This window comes from Myotis davidii, unplaced genomic scaffold (genome assembly GCF_000327345.1).
Source record: "Myotis davidii unplaced genomic scaffold, ASM32734v1 scaffold550, whole genome shotgun sequence".
Classification (NCBI taxonomy): domain Eukaryota; kingdom Metazoa; phylum Chordata; class Mammalia; order Chiroptera; family Vespertilionidae; genus Myotis; species Myotis davidii.
Window position 1 is genome coordinate 95,476 of NW_006282082.1, and position 7,415 is coordinate 102,890.

At 44.6% G+C, this 7,415-nt stretch overlaps 1 pseudogene; it reads right to left on the reverse strand.

The window, feature by feature from the left end:
- Positions 1-1,385: 1,385 nt before the first annotated feature.
- On the reverse strand, positions 1,386-2,841 carry LOC102767135 (annotated as a pseudogene).
- Between the last annotated feature and the right edge of the window lie 4,574 nt (positions 2,842-7,415).

Sequence of the window (7,415 nt, forward strand, 5' to 3'; positions counted from 1 at the left end):
AAACCCGCCACAGCGCCTGGGAGCTGGAGAGGAAACCCGCCACAGCGCCTGGCAGTGGGAGGGGAAACCCAGCTGGAGCAGCTCGGAGTGGGAGCGAAGCCTGCCTCAGCTGGTTTCGCTCCCATCTCTGCTTGGCTCCAGCCACTGGAAACCCTATTCTTGCAGGGATCTTCCTGCAACGGGCCTCTAGTTTAAAATAAAAGTGTAACTTTTTAAATAAAAGTTTTTCCATAGATCACTTAATTCATATTATGTACCACCTCCCTTTGTGAGACTCTTACATAGTTGAAACACTACCAAGATTTGAAATCAGATAGGTCTGCTTTAGACATCTGGCTCTGGCCCCACAGAGGTGATCTTGGCAAGTCACCAATGCTTAGCACATAAGCTCTCAAGAGGTTAATTGAGAAAAATGTAAGTTTAGGATTGGCACTCAATAAATGTTGGTTTTTCTAGGTACCTCAATTTTAATATCCATCAAATCCTTCCTAGTATAAATGGAAGAAGCATAAGCTTTGGAGCCTACCCTAGTGGATTAAAACCCCAGTTACTTAACCTTTTCGAGCCCCAATTTTCTCTTTTTTAATTGGAGATAATAGTAACTAGATTGCATGGGGTTGTCGTCAGGATCCTAGATAATATATGTAAAATTCTTAAAACATGAAGTATTGTCTAAATGGTAACCATCAATATTAATACTAGAGGCTGAGTGCATGAATTTGTGCGTGGGTGGGATCCCTCGGCCTAGCTGGCAATCGAGACCTATCAGAGGCTGGCCAGAAAGGGGGAGGGACCGTGGGAGGTTGGCCAGCCAAGGGGAGGGACCACAGATGGTTGGCTGTGGGAGCACCCTGACCACCAGGGGGAAGCTCCTGCATCGAGCGTGGTGCCCCCTGGTGGTCAGTGACTATCATAGTGACTGGTTGACCAGTTGTTCGGTCATAATGGTCACTTAGGCTTTTACATATATAGACTAGAGGCCCGGTGCACAAAATTTGTGCATGGGGGGAAGGCCCCTCAGCCAGGCCTGTACTCTCTCCAATCCAGGACCCCTCAGGGGATGTCCTACTGCCAGTTTAGGCATGATCCCTATGGCCTGATGGCCCCCAACTGCCCTCCCCTGCTGACGTAGTCACTCCTAACTGGCTCTCCCTTGGCCCCTGCCACTGTGGCTTTGTCTGGAAGGATGCCCTGCCCTCCAGTCCCCTAATATCCATATATTTTTGTATATGTGTGTATGTATGCATATTGTTTTTTTTTTGTTAATCCTCACCTGAGGACATTTTTCATTGATTTTTAGAGTAGAAGGGAAGTCAAGAGACAGAGAGAGAAACATGGATGTGAGAAAGACACATCAATTGGTTGCCTCCTGCACATGCCCTGACTGGATCCGTCCAAAACAAAGCCTCCGACATGGCCAACTGCTGGCAGCCCACTGGGGCTCAGGTGTTGAACATATGGCGATTTTCTGTTTCTGCTTCCACTTCTGGTAGAGGTCCCACTTGTAGGAAATGCTGATTTAGTGATCACTTTCTGTCTTGATCTTCTTCTTGTCCTCCTGTCCTGACTGTCCCAGAAACCACTTATTCTTCTGGTCTGTCTTACGCTGCTGCTGGCCCCTGGTCAGGTTCTGGGCCTCATCCTCCATCAGGTCCAGGACAGTGCCAGCCACCTGCTGCTCAAAGGCACCCCTGTCCACACCAACGCTCAGGCCCTGTTCACTGTCAAAGTCCTTGGGCCTATAGGGGACATAGAAATCGTAGTAGAGCAGCCGGGCTTCCTCCTTCACTTCTTGGCTCCCTGCTCAGGTCCTAGCTGCTGCTGTTTCCATCCCACAGCCTCTGTGAAGATGTCCTCCACACTCTCCTCCTCCTCTTCCTCCTCTTTCTCCTCCTCCTCCTCTTCTTTCCCAGGCTGCTCTGCCTGTTGCCTTCCTGCTGCTCCTGCCCAGCCCTGCTGGAATCTGGCAATGACCTTGCAGTCTTTCTGCTGCTTGGCTGCATCACCTGGCTGCTCCAGTCCTGGCTGGAGGCATTGATCTCAAAGATGGTTGCTCGTGAGCAGTACTGCTTAATGCTGTCCACCAGCCCCAGCCGCTGAAGTTCCTCCTCATCGAAGCCCAGCCCCGTGAGGTCCAGCTCCTTGGCCCATTTGGTGGACTCTGGTGAGGGCGCAGGCCACCAGCACATATACTGCTGCTGGGCATTGTCAGCCATACAGCCCAGGCTTCGCAGCTGCAGTGACGCCTCCAGGGTGTTCCACAGGCTGCAGTCCTCGTCATCCACCAAACTCTGTGGCACTCGGCCCAGCACGCCATCCACGCCCACTGCACCTGAGGGCTCCTCGTGGGGGAAGGGGGGGTGAAAGTGAGGGCATGGCCCAGAAACAGGTGCAGGTCCAGCAGATTGGAGACCTTATCTGGGGCAACAAGGAGTAGGCTGTGCCACTTTGGCCAGCCCAACCACACAACCCATGTGGTGCAAGAAAAGCTTGCCCTCAGCTGGGAAGTTGATGTTGATGATGCTGTCCAGCAGTGGGATGTCCAGGCCCTGGGCCACTAGGTCAGTCACAATGAGGTGGAGCACTTGCCGTGGGTGAACTTGACCAGGTTGATCTTGCGGACCCTCTGGTCCAGGGCACTGTAGATGTGGGAGCAGCTCACCCTGGGACCTGGGCAGGTTTCCTCTGGTAATGACGGCAGGCTTGCAAGACCCGGCGGCTTCCCTCTGGCCCCACTTTGTCAGGAAGGACGTCCGGAAGGATATCCAGAAGATGTACACCCTAATTAGCATATTACCCTTTTATTAGTATAGATTATCCTCATCAGTACCTTATATACATCACAGGCAAAGTAGAGGTTGACAGGCCAGCAGAGAACATTTGACACTGGCAGACTAGAAAGTCCTAAGCGAGGAAGTGACCCCAGCCTCATTTTGTGGAACAGCCTGCAGTCACCCTATCCTGCTCAACAGGAAGCAGCTGCACTGAAGGCAAGACAGCAGGCCAACGATAACAATGGCCACTTACGGCCCACAGCCTCAACAGCCAGCACTAATCAGGTTGAAGGACAACGAACTCCATCTAATCAGACTAGAACACTTACATCCCCCAGCCTCCACACCTTGTGGTTTTGACACATAATCTTCCCCAATTGGCTCCATCCCCCCATTTCCTCTAATAAACTCCCCTCTTACTTGCTTGCTGTGTCTGCCTAATCCCTTGAGCGACTCCAGTCTTACAGAGGTAGGTATTATTCATTGAACAACTAGAAAACACCCCTATTATTTTCTATCTTATATTCTGCCTCTCTTCTTTATGCACCTGATAATGTCCTTAGTAAATAAGGATCTATCACAGAAGTTATTGATGGAACCACACAGTGTTAGTACCATAATAAGAATGAGATACTGTCCAGCAGCGTTATTCGAAATAAGGCATAATGGTGAATATCTGTAAAGTGCTAAGAATAAAACCTGACAGAGCATGCACATTGTGTTAAATGCACTATCTAAGGCAGTGATGGCGACCCTATGACACACGTGTCAAAGTTGACACGCGAACTCATTTTTTTGGTTGATTTTTTTTTTGTTAAATGGCATTTAAATATATAAAATAGATATCAAAAATATGTCTTTGTTTTACTATGGTTTCAAATATCAAAAAATTTCTATATGTGACACAGCACCAGAGTTAAGTTAGGGTTTTTCAAAATGCTGACACGCTGAGCTCAAAAGTTTCGGCATCACTGATTTAAGGACTAAATAAACTAACCAAAAAAGAACTGTGGAAACATATGAATGATAAAAAGAGAAAACTTATACAAGTAAAACCAAATTAAAATGAAATGGGGCCTCACAAGGGGCTGACTTTTTCTACTCTGATGTGGGAGTATAGGAACGCATAGGGCTACAACAGATATAGTGATGAGCAGTAATGTCACCCTTTAATTGCTAAATCTTAGTAGCAGGCATTGATGGAAAAAAACATCCTTTCTTTTTTACTGAACCATACATCTTCCTATTATGAGTTGCTTTCTTTTTGGTCCAGTGTAATGCCAGTAGTCTTACTATGCAGAAATGATGAAAACAAGTCTAGATAATTAAAGAGAGGCTTCCAACCAAACTTAAAATTATAAAAGTATTTTCATTAATAATGAACTGACGCACTGGTATAAAATATAAACCAGCATGATATAGGACAGCTTATTTGTGTAAGAAAATTTTCAAAAATTCACAAAAATATTTGTTTTGAAGTAAAAAAAAATACTTAAAAGGAATACCCCTTTGATTTTAGTGAGAAAATGTAGTCATTATAAAATAATTAGTGAAAAGTATACTAATTAAAGTGTAGCTTCATGAAGAAATGAGTGAGTAGGCGGAAAATAGTTTACAGTAGTCTTTCAGAGTGCAAAATTATGTTACTTTTGAGAAACAACTTCTATGTCACTCATCATTAATCCTAACACATCAAATGGAATTTTGTTCCATTTGATGGAACAAAAATTTTGTTTAAGAAACAAATACTTCAAATATTATTTGGCAATAATGAGCTACCTAAATAATTATGCTAAAATGTTTGATTTAGCCCTAATCAGTTTTGCTCAGTGGATAGAGCGTCGGCCTGCAGACTGAAGGGTCCCAGGTTCGATTCTGGTCAAGGGCATGTACCTTGGTTGGGGGAAAACATCCCCAGTAGGAGGTGTGCAGGAGGCAGCTGATTGATGTTTCTCTCTCACCAATGTTTCTATCTCTTTCTCCCTTCCTCTTTGTAAAAATCAATAAAATATTTTTAAAAAAAATAAAATGTTTGATTTATTTCTCTGTTTTATGTCTTCATTTTCTGTCATTATTAAGTTTTTATCTTATTGGCTCCCTACAAAGTCTCTTTTCAGCCTTCTTTTAATTTTCCTCATTTAAAATCCACCATGTATGTTTTGATTCCTTTCTGCTTGCTTCCTGACTTATAGCTGCTCCTGCATCTTCTCCACCTGTTTATATTCCCTACTCCTTCATTTAATGAAAGAGCAGTATAATAAGGTATAAAACAAGCAAAAAAGTCCAATCGGTCCATTCCAATTCTGTAACTTGACCTGCAGTATAATATTAAAGCACAAAGCTGTAGGACAAACCCTAAAAAATTGGTTTAAAAATTAAAAGCTCCAATATAGCCCTGGCTGGGTGGCTCAGTTGGTTGGATAATCATCTCATACACCAAAGGTTGTGGGTTTGATGCCTGGTCAGGTTACATACCTAGGTTGCAGGTTCAAACCCCAACCCAAAAGTGTAGAAGAGGCAGCCATCCAATCTCTCTCTCTCCCTCTCCATCTTTCTTCCTCTCTGAAAATCAATAAAAAGATATCATTAGGTGTGGATAAAAAAAGCTCTAATACAATTAGACTATTGTCATACAGATATAGATTTAGAATACAAGCTTTGTTACATGGGTGGAATTTCTCAGATGCTAGTGGGAGTAGGGTTCTTATGATAGCTTGAGAAAAATAATTTTCTAAGACTTGCATGGGAGAATGAGTGATTTTTATTTTCATGAATGTATTATCCCTCAGTTTCTAAAGTCCCATTTCCTTTAAACCAGTCCAACAAAATGTGCAGCTGGAACTTCAGTAAGTTGGAAGCAAGGCCAGTGTTCAAAGTTTCTGTTTCATGGTGCAGTTGAGCCTGGCATAGATTCAGACTAGTTCCAGTCCATCAGTCCATTGTGTGTGGGGTCCGCATGGCTGTGGGTCATGTGGGTGAGTGCAGAGTGTGAGAGCCCCACAAACCAGGTGTCAGGCATGAGCAGCAAGAGAGAAGGCCAAGAGAGAGAACTCCCTTCATTCAGGAGCTTATACATCTAAGAATTCAAGCCCTTGCAGTAGCCACACCTCTTCTGGCCAATGACCTTCTCCCTGGTGTGACCAACAGGTAATGACCTTTCCTTTATCATTCAGATCTTACTGGTCATATATCTATCCATTCTTTGTCCAGGCCTTTCCTTTTAGATCTCTGGGGAACAGACCTGATGAATGTTAAACCGCAGCTTTCTGGCACAAATGGCATGCCTATAATCTCTGGCTTTTCTTTTGCATCTTTCTTGTTAATGAATCAATAATTTGGTTAATTAAAATGGTATCAGCTTCACAAAATAAATCTACACAATCAAAATAACTGAAATTTTGGAAAATTATTGTAATAATGCCAGACAAAAATTCTGTCACCTTCTACTCCTTTTAAGAGAAATTCTTCCCAAAGTCACTCTACCTAAGATTACATATTAAATCAATAATATTTTAAAGGTTCAAATACTCATATTAAAGTGAGAATCAGAAAATAACATTTTACGTGTTGTCTCAAATACTTTAGTCTTTAATAAGAGGAACATAAGTAATTTATATGCATTACTAGAGGCCCAGTGCATGAAATTCATGCACTGGGGTGTGTCCCTCTGCACCCTCTGCACCCTCTCCAATCTGGGACCCCAGCCCAGCCTGCACACCCTCCAATCTGGGACCCCACAGAGGGTGTCCAACTGCCGGTTTAGGCAGTAGGACATTCCTCTCACAGTCTCAGACTGCTGGCTCCCAACCGCTTGCCTGCCTGCTTGCCTGATTGCCCCTAACCACTTCTGCTTGGCAGCTTGATCACTCCCTAACCACTCCCCTGCAGCCTGAGCCTGGTTGCCCCCAACTGCCCTCCCCTGCTGGCCATCTTGTGGCAACCATCTTATGACCACATGGGGGTGGCATCTTGTGACCACATGGGAGTGGCCATCTTGTGAGAGGGTGTGAGGGTCAATTTGCATATTACCTCTTTATTATATAAGATGTTGTAAAACTTTATTAAGCACTTGTCCATCATTTTATTTCAACAAGGTGTGGGAGAACCATGAGTTAAGCAGTAGCAATACAAATTCAACTTTTTTCTAGATAAAAGCCCTGTGAAAACACATTATAAATAACACAGTGTTCATGATTCAATGAGTTCATACATGAAAATATATATTTATAGTTATAGTATCCTTTCAAATAAAAAAGAAACATGTTAATTAGCCGTACGACCGCTACCCTTCCCATTGGCTAATCAGGGCGATATGCAAATTAACTGCCAGCCAAGATGTCAGTTAACCACCAACAAAGATGGCGGTTGATTTTCATATGTACCCGCAATGCTGGGAGGCGAAAGGGGAAAGACTGAAGAATGGTGATCATCAACCCAGGCAGCAGGCAAGAGCTGGGGGGTAGAAAAGGCCGCCTTCAGCCAGTGATCGCCATCAGAAAGCCGGTTGAGGTTGCAGGCTGGCCTGCGCCCAGTGATTACCATGGCGATCGGAGGGCGGGAGGGCCTGCGCCCTGCTATTGGAGGGCGGGAGGGCCAGGGCGCAGGCCAGGCTGCAACAAGGGACTCCTGGGGCTGGTGGCT